At 41.7% G+C, this 9,823-nt stretch overlaps 1 long non-coding RNA gene across 1 annotated transcript in view; it reads right to left on the reverse strand.

The window, feature by feature from the left end:
* Positions 1–673: 673 nt before the first annotated feature.
* Positions 674–9,823, reverse strand: part of LOC311432753 — an 18,545-nt gene continuing 9,395 nt past the window's right edge. Inside the window, exons 2-3 of the long non-coding RNA XR_014690290.1 lie at positions 7,895–8,051; positions 674–2,164 (exon numbers count right to left, since the gene is read on the reverse strand). This is a non-coding gene — a long non-coding RNA (uncharacterized lncRNA). The remainder of the gene's footprint in view (positions 2,165–7,894; positions 8,052–9,823) is intronic.

Genomic DNA, 9,823 nt, shown 5'->3' on the forward strand with positions numbered 1-9,823 from the left:
TGGGAACAGAGGCATACCAATGTCCGGCTTACATGCCATGTTTCCTGTTATATTTTTGTTGTATGATCACACTTGTAATATAACTTGGGAAAGCAATTTACAAAGCAGGTCACACTAAAAACCTGCAGATGAAGAAATGAGTTACGAGGTTAAGAAGAAGACATTTAACACTGTCCATCCAGTGCCAGAGCTGATGTTACAGCCCAGCACCAGGCTGGGGTCCCCTCAGAGCTCATTTCTCTGAGCTCTCTTACCTGCCCCTGGATGCAATGACAGTGTATTTGCATGCTGCCTCCACTCCAGTGAGACTCACCTTCAGGAAAAGGATAGCAGCTAATTACGAGCAAGCTCTCTGATGATCAGTTCATTTGCAATTCCTTGCGAGCGAGGTTTTGGGGTTGTTTTAACACAAGACATAAAACCAGACGTTCCAACAAGCCGAATCAAGAGAGATGTGCAAATGGAAAGATGAGCATTTGTCCTTGAGGGAGGGCATTTAGCATACGTAGAAACATGACCATTTTTAAAATTAATTAATCCCCTTAAGGAATTGTGAGTGATGGATTAGAGACCTTAACTGGGGAAGCAGTCTGTGACACCGTGTGTACTGGAGGAGGCACCGAGGAAGGACGTGGGTTTGCGGTCTCATGTGCCTACGTAAAGACATCAGTCCTTAAGAGTGGATCATCTTTATTGGCTGGAGAAGGAGGCTCTGGGGGACCCTTGGAGCCAGGCGCAGGAGGAGGAGGATCTGCAGCACCTACTGCTCTCCAGCCAGCCCGGGGAGCAGCCAAGTGAGAAGAGGAGGGGAAAAGCTTAACGTAGCATCGCTGGGGAGGCATAGAGTATGCAGTGAAATTTTCAAAATGTATTCTTGACTCAGAGAAATGTCTAGATGAGCAGGGTAGCAGAGGATGTGTAAATTTCTTATTTTAATAGAAAAGAACAGCAGGGCATTGCTTCCTTACTAAATCTGCCTGTTAGTTTTTGAGTCTAAGTCATCTCTATGTTAGCATGCAATGTGTTCCGTGAAGTAATGAGATTTCTTTGAGTTTCTACTGTATTCAATTTCTCTACACATCAAATATTTAATAAGAATTAGCATCCAGCCATCCTCCCTCCTCCCTTCCACAATAATATTAACTTCTACTGAGACACCAATGTTTTGCAATTCACACTGCAGCTTTGAAGGGTAAGTGGAAAAGCCCTGTATATTTTTCCAAGGGATTTGCTGTGGCCCTCTGCAAGCACACAGTAATTAAGAAAAGGAATGACCAAGAGGGAAGACACAGTAAACTGAAGGTGTGAAAAGAGAACTCTCATTAGTCTTCGTGTCAATTACAGTATCTAAGGAACAATTTCATAGCAGCAGCATATTTATTTGATGTGGCACAGATATCTGGGCTCACTGTTATGGATGGCATTTGCTCTTAACGCTTAAAGTACCTCTTTAACGAAATGGCACTCCATAAAAATTTAGTGTGTTCCTACTGTAATTAAAAAGCCCTAGTCATTTTTGCATTTATGATATAAACTATAATAGCTGTAAAATCCCGCAATTAATTTGTGCCAACATTTCATACTTGAGAAATTCTCATTACAAATTTCATTACTTATTCACTTATCTGTAATTTGTCCTATATAACCTAAAGAATATTAACAAATTTAGAGTCACTTTTGCTCTATTAAAAACTAAATAGAAAAGCCTTTCACCTAGCAAGCCAATCGTGATAACATTCTCAAACCTGCTCCAAAATGGTGTGGAGCTATGTTCAGGCTATACAAAAAGTGATAATCATTACGAAGCACACATAAATGACATGCAGAGCCCTTTTGGTGTGATGTATCCTGAACTAATCCACTGCACCCTCGTTAGTTTAAAAGCATTACAAGGGCTGAGTGCCTTACGCCGTGGCTGTGACTATGCTACATAGCCATCCAAGGGCATGACTGGCAATAAAGCAAGAAGAAGAAAGGTGTCTATCCAGCCAAGAGTGACTACGCAGAGACTGAAAGACAGGGATTTCTGTTCCCCCTTCCCTCTGCAGTTTTCCTCCCAGACATCATTTGCCCTCGGGACTTCTGCGGGATTTGGAGGGCTGTAAAATCTTGAAAAGCGACTGTGGTTTCTTCCGGTTTTCCTCCACATAATTGGTAACACCTCCTGAAAAAGATGAAGAAAAGGGCTGAGGGGATGAGCAGAGGAGCTTTGGCTATGCTGTAGTGTCTCCCAGATTCTGCTTCTTGACAGTGTGACAGAAAAAACTCCCAATTGCTTTTTATGTTTTCAACGTATATTCTTCTCTATTGTCTCCTCTGGGATCACTGCTCTGACCAAAAAGATGCCAGAACACTGCTGAAAACATCTTCATTAAAGAAAGGCACCATCTTCAAGATCACTAATGACCACTTGCTCCATCCAAGTCCTTCCCAACCCCAAAACAGCTTTCCCAAAAATGTCCATCACGAATTTCCATCCTCCCTGTTTGTTTAAATTCACTCTTACTTAAAAGAGGCTGCTTCAGCTGCTTCACTCCTTCCCCTGTTCTTGGCCATGTATTTGCAGGATGGCACCTCTCACCTCACTATTAATGGGACACTCCTGCCAAATCTTGAATATGATGGTAAAAAGGAATGACAGCAGAAGCCGGGGGAAAAAAAAAAAAAAAATAGCCAGGTAAGTCTGAAATTCAGCTTGGCCAGCAAAAATAAATAAATAAATAATAAATAAATAAATAAATAAATAAATAAATAAATTTTCTTGCTTATAGCACAAATTCTACAAATTCTAGAATGAAAATCCACCACTTGTAATCCATTCACAGTAACACAAGTTTTGTCCATGCCCTGAGTATTTTCTGATATGCAAGGAAGGAATAAATTAAGCTCTCCAGAAGCATGGGTAGAAATAAGAGAAACCATACTGGGATAGCATCAGCTTCATTTAACTGAGAACTCATGAACTTTATCTAACTTTATATCTTGACTTTGCAAACATTGTTAGAACTGTTACTAAAAAACACCCAAACTAGAAGTATTATGGAAAAAAAGGCCTGAAAATAAGCAATTTCACCTCCCCTCAGCAGAACAAAGCCCAGACACACTGCACTAGGGCAGCATCACTCCGTTTCCACAAAACTATATTCACAATGAAGAGGGACTCAAATATACGTCTATATGTATATACTGTACATACATGTATGTATTTCCCCCTTCCCAACAATACATAAAGTTATATCAGCATTTTATTAGCATTGATACCACTTTCATTTTATCTTCAATCTGTAATGAACTTCTTCAAAATTTAACAGAGACAGGAAATGACTGTTCTAGCATAAATCATCCTGCTTCTGAAAATGGCAGCTTTAACACAATCAACAATAAAACTCATACATGAAATAAATTGGCATACTTATTGGTTTTGTGTGCTCCATCTTTCATGGAATACTATGGTGTAAATTGAAATTTTATGTGATTTAATAAACTTATATGATAGCCATGTACCCCCATAACTGTAGCAGACTGTACTCCTCTCTTAATCAGGGCTTTTGGTGCGTGCAGGGTTCTCTTTCATTACTGAAACATTGGCTTACAACAAACCAAACATATTAAAGTACCTTCAGAAAAATACATTTACAGCACCACAATCCTTCAAACATATGGGCCTTAATTCTGGAGGATAGTTGTTGTAAAGTGGAATATAGGATCTACCTTTTTTTTCCCATTTTTTTCCCCACTGTGAATCAACTTTGCAAGCAAGTTAGCCAGCAGAATTTCCATTGTGATGCATAATAAAACAGCAGCAACAAACAAATAATGTACCTACAGACATATGTGAGGGTTTCTATCAGGCTGACAGACATTAAAATGGAATAACAGAAAAAAAAAAAATGAGGAGAGAGAAGGGTTTATTTGGCCTCCAAATCTCTGGTTAGTTCTGCAGAGATAATACCTAAGATTTAAAGTTTCTTTGTGGTTTTGGTGCACCAGAGGCGGTATAAGATGCCAGCTGCCATCTCTCAAAAAGTTGCTCCTAGAAGAAATGCTCTTCTGCAGAAAGAGCAGTGATGCACAAGGCTGCTGGTTTGATCTAAAAGCCTTCTCCTTCAAACTCATGGCATTGTGTATACTGGCTACAGGGACTGCTCTGCAGCTGTCCTAAGGACAAAGACCATCAGCCCTTTGATGCTGCTATTCCATACGTGATAGGTGCTGCCTCTCTGCTTGCAAAGATTATGGCATCCTTGACATCCTTTCCTGGGAAATTAAAGTGTGTCTCCAGTGATCAATTAGGGTCAGCATTCACCCTGGTTACCTGAAAGAAAGTATCAATGAAGGAATGATTCAACCAGACCAACGCATACATTCCTTATGAGCAGCCCTCAAGCATTTGCAAACAAGTCAAGTGAATGAAAGATGTTCAGTTGCTGTTGCTGCATGGAATGCAGGCAGAGCTATAAACAGAGACTTTTAGAGGGAAGGGAATTGTCACTGCTTTTCGTTCTGTGCTTCTAAGTTTTAAACATGACCTTCAACCTGAGAGTCTTTTAATGTATTCTTGCACTCTGGAGTACAGACCATTGCACCCAAATTCATGCCTGAAATACATTTTCTCTATTTCCAATATTTTTAGAAATTATGTTTATGGAATATCCTTGGGAGGAATGAACTCTTTATTCATAATACATAAGCTTTACATTTTTAATAACAGAATTAGACCTTCATTGATTTTATAACTATACTATTAGCCAACACACTCTGGTTTCAAATTAATTCGAAATAATTCACACAATGACTTTCTGCAGTCAGAATTGGAGAAGCATAGACTTTGAAGTAGGCAGTCTGTAAAATTAAGTGCTAATTGCAGCTACCTCTAATGAAAGCACAGAACTGTTTCCCAATCCCTTTGCGCGTAGCCTGGATTTCTTCCGAGGCAGCAGGATGGGTAAGCTGTTGGCCACCTTTTCCTAAAAATCTGACTTTGGATTTGGTACAAAAGTCTCTGAATAAACTACATTTCTCAGCATGTTTACCCTTCCATTATTGTATAATGGAAGTAAGTGTGTTTAAAAGCATAGTGATGATTCGTGTGTACAACAGCACGGAGTCTATGCTAACTTGTTGGATACTGATGTTGGATTAGCACTTGGTCACTGAGCTGGACCCTAGCAGCATGCAGGGGGGTTAATTTCACAAGACACAGTGTCTGCAAATGAAATGTACATCAAGTGAGAAATAAAGTGGAGCTCCTTGTTTTGCCTACGTACTTCACAGTCAGCTTTTTCCTTCACTGAAAATATTTCCATGGTAGATTCAAAGAGACCAACACATGTGTTGGAAGGCAATGAGAGCTGGGCAGTTTCTGAGCGTGGAGGATAAAAGGTTCTCTGTTTTGCAGCCCTGAACGGTTTTCATATGATAAAACCATCAGAAGTGTTACCTAACATTGTTGTCTGCATTGTAATCTGTTTCCCAGTAACACTGGGTCTGAGTAGCAGTAATAGAATTAATTATACTTCATTTTGCTGTCTTTAACAGTATTGACCAAATTTAAGAACAAATGAGAAGCGCTTATCAAGCTTGAAGAAAATAATCCATCAGTGGCACAATTTAAATTCTCTGCAGTTCTCTTATTAATCAAAGTAACACTTACTATCCTATCTCCACTTCCCATTAACAGTCATTAAGCACTGTTGCTGATTGAAGCAATTTCTTTAGGGATCTCAACCTCATTTTTAAGAGAACCTTCTACAGTGGAAAACAATATCATACAGGAACAGTGACTTCACGGGAGGAAGAAGGTTCTTCAATCATGTTCTGACCTTGACATTTCTCCACAGCAGAAGTTCACAAAGTACACAACCAACATGCTCCAAACTTTTGCTGCCTCTCCTCCGGCAGCATCGGTGTCCCTGGATTAAGAAGGGAGGAAAAACGCTGCTTCAGAAGACACCTACAGCCAGCAGGTTAAGTGTCTCTAACAATTGCACCAGTCTGCATTGGTGGCTGTTATTTATAGAGCTTTCTCATACACCGGGAACGAATAAAGAAAAACTTTAAATAAAAAAAAAAAAAGAGAGAGAGAGAGAAACCACGAGACAGCTCCTTCTGTCACCTTACTGTCAGCCCTCGGAGAAATCCATGCCATGATAAATTTCAAAAGTTATGCAGTACAGGAAAGATTTCTGGTGTTGACTTTTCCTCCCCAATGGCACATGACTTTTCCTCCCTGTTATAAACAATGGCACAAACTGATAGCTTTCGTTGGAATAAAAGCAGCCCTGTGCAGAGGAAGCCCAGCACATGGATGTTACTCAGAGGAGCAGGAGAGCTGTAAGCAGGGCTGCAATTGCTCCCTGGCACAGCGTGGGCAGCAAAGGCGCAGGGCTGGGGTGTTCTGTGTGAGCTTGGCAGTGTCCATCCATGAAGCCAGGCTTTGGTGTGGCACTTGGGGAACCAAGAGCACTTTATTGTGCTGGGGTTCCTGCGATCCCGTGCACCTGCAAGGGTTACCAGCTTTGCAAGCCTTCCTCTTGTGCTGTTGTCCCCTGATTCTGCATTTTCCAGAAAATTTCACTTGTATTGCTTTAGACAGCTTTAGGGAAAAGGTTTCTCTTCCTAAATCAGGAATGATACTGGGAGGTTGGAGAAATCAGAAACCCAGGTTGTGTCTGAGCAGCAGTGACAATCCTGGCCTGTAATCATGCCATAGGATGCCTCTGTGCAAGGCAGATGCCCTCTGCAACACAACGCAGCTCAGCAAGAGGCATACTTCACAGGCTGAAATGCCTGACTGCATCTCGGCATTTCCACCTCTCTCAGAGCAGGATGTTTGTTGACTGGCCATTTCTGTCAGGTCCCCATCTACCTCTTGGTTTTCCAAGGCAAACCTTTCTATCTCGTGTCTGCCTGTGCTCGTACTAAGCCTTGTTCACCCCAAACCTCCAACATTACCAGAAGCTCAGATCTGAATTTTCTCCAAAGTTTGCCACCATTCACACTGAGTAACTGAGTTCACTTTTATCCCTTCAGGGAAGAAAAATCCATCAGTGTTACTAAATATAGAGACATCGCTGCTGCTTAAGAAGCACTTGACCCGCAAATTGGATGCTGGGGAATATTTTAGGGAAGTGCCATGCATGTCTGCACCAGTCTTATCCTGTCAGTGTCCCAACTGACTCGATGTCAAAAAACAGGTTACTGGCCTCATTATATGCTGGGTCTGTCCTGGCACAGCTATTTCATAACCACTGCCACAGCCCTCCCACTTCAGGGAAAGAGGGGAAAAAAGATGTGTGTTTGGCTATGTGCTCTGCCTGCTTCCCACCTCCACTTCTGTTTATACCAAATTAAAACAGGGTACGACCTTGGAATTTGGTGGCTAAACTGTGTGCTGATTTTATTTCATATATAAACAGTAGGCTGAGTTTTAGATTGGCAAAATTCAGCTTAAAATAAAGGGAAGAACAAAGCACCACTTAACTTTTATGCAGCTCGCTACACAATTCCAGACTCCACGATATGAAACACTAAGCTAGATTTTGGATCAATGTAATACCTACTCCCATTAAAGCACTTAAAAAGGAAAACGTCTTACAAAGTGTCCCATTAGGCTGACAAATTTACAACACTATGAATAGAAAACCAGAGTAAGGCATTGTGTTCAGGGAGCATGAATGGATTTCAGACCTGTAGTGCTTCATCTATATGAAGAAGGTTAGATAACCCATCACATACTTTCTCACTATTTATCAGCTCTACATGCTACAGACACAGGTATTAAAGTAAATTAACAACCAATTGTGGAGTGAGTGATGGCAACTGTACTGGGACTGAATAGATGTACATAGGAACAAAGTACGCTTAAGCCTTCATCTCTACATATGCCACTTACCAGTAATGCTACAGTTGATTAGGAGGGATATCCTTTTGTGTCCTCTCAGACATGGGGCATCACCAGAAAAGCCCATGCTGCTGGGTGGAAAGCTTAGCTCCCCATGTGTGGCACCACTCTGCTCCTCTGCAGCCTCATGTGGAAGCATAAAGCTGAGCTGGGAGAACATCCAGTAGCTCTGTTAATGTTCACATGTCTGACACAGTGAAATGATTTAAAACAAAGCAAATATAAAGGGGGAAAAATCTGTAGGAAGAGAGAAAGGTTCAGCCTGTGCCTAAACTCTTACCTTCTCTTTCTCATCCATGACTTTAGCCTTGGTTGTGAGTCCCATAAACCAGACAGAACACAAAGTCACTAATTACAGCACAGCTATGGACATAATTGATGCCATAGCATCCATAGTTTCCTGTCCTAGTTTCCTAGGGCACTTGGGCTGCACTAACTATGCAATATAATAAGTTAACTCATTGCACTATATGGCCTGTTTGTCAAATGAGCTGTTGGGAACAATCTGTTCCTGGTCAAGCCAGAGAAGGCTGTTTGTTTAACTACAGTGATATTTTACAAAAAGCAAGCACATTTAATACCACACTCATAGAGCTGTAGATATTTTTCTCTTATTAAAATTGACAGATATAGGATAGGACAAGGGGAAAAAGGTGATTCTTTTTCTTAACGCTTTTTATTTTTAATGTGAGCACTGTATTATGATAAGCGCTTCCAGCACATCTTACATAATAGAAAAATGAGATGTCTCTGCACAGAACCAGGAGTCACATAACATTGAAGGTCACTTGCCTTGCAACTTTACAAATAGTTCATTGATACAATGTGAGAGTGAGGCAAATAAATGTAATTAAAATATACCAAAAGAAAAAAAAAAAGTAACAAAAAACAATGTCTTTTGTTTACACTGGGACTGGCTGGGAACTCTATTACCTCTACAAACTATTTTCACTTAGCACGATTCAGATGGAATTATTGCCGTGACCTTTTAAAAATGTGAAAGCGCGAATTGATAGCCTTTCGGAGGCACGACCGCAGGAGCAGAACCGGCTGCACCGTGGTGGTGTGCATTTCTGCTTCAGAAGGCAGCTGAAACCTCATTATCGTCCATAACACACCAGGTAAGCCCAGGCGGTGAGGAGCGTGCTGCGGGTGCGCTGGGGTCCCGCTGCACCTGGGGGCACCCACCTGCAGTGTTCCCAGCTCTGGCTAGGTGAAGTGTGGAGGCTACACAGGTCTCAGCTGGGCAAAGGAATGGGATTTAAACCCCCTGGCCTTCAACCTTGCTTTTTCTGGAGGTTGAGCCCTCCTCAGAGCAGGTCAGATGGGTACACACCAGAGCTGCTTGACACCCAGTATAGCCCATGATAAATTTGATACCATCTGAGGCTTCAGAAGCACTAAAATATGCACTGATGACCCAGGATGCCCACTGTGTGTTGTGCAAAGTCTACTAATAACAGTACTGCACCTCTAGAAATAAAAACTCTCATTCTGATTTGGTGACCATCTTTTCCAGAAGTGCCAATTCACATTTGAAGCTTGGCGTGTAAGAGGCAGGTCAAGAATTCAGGGTGTCTCCGTGGGGTGCTGGCCCATCTGGCCATTGATGTGGTGGAGCCCTGCTACCACTGGTGAGGCACACAGGCAGCCTTGAGATTGGTGACAGTCCCTGTGCCTTACTGGTGAGGTGGGAATACCATCAAGTTACTTAATTCTTGTCAAGAGTCAGGTCAATGAAATTAGTGACCGTCTTGTTATTGGTCCTCAACCAGCTTCAGCACCGTCTCTGTATGGGAAGTTACTTGCCATGCAAACACCCACTGAATTTACATGACACTAGTATCTGCCACATCACCACCACACAGGGCATCCTTTAGTACCCTGCTTCATAGGATACTACACTTCCCATCTCCCACA

This window comes from Aythya ferina (assembly GCF_964211825.1).
Source record: "Aythya ferina genome assembly, chromosome: 2".
NCBI classification, from domain to species: Eukaryota; Metazoa; Chordata; class Aves; order Anseriformes; family Anatidae; genus Aythya; species Aythya ferina.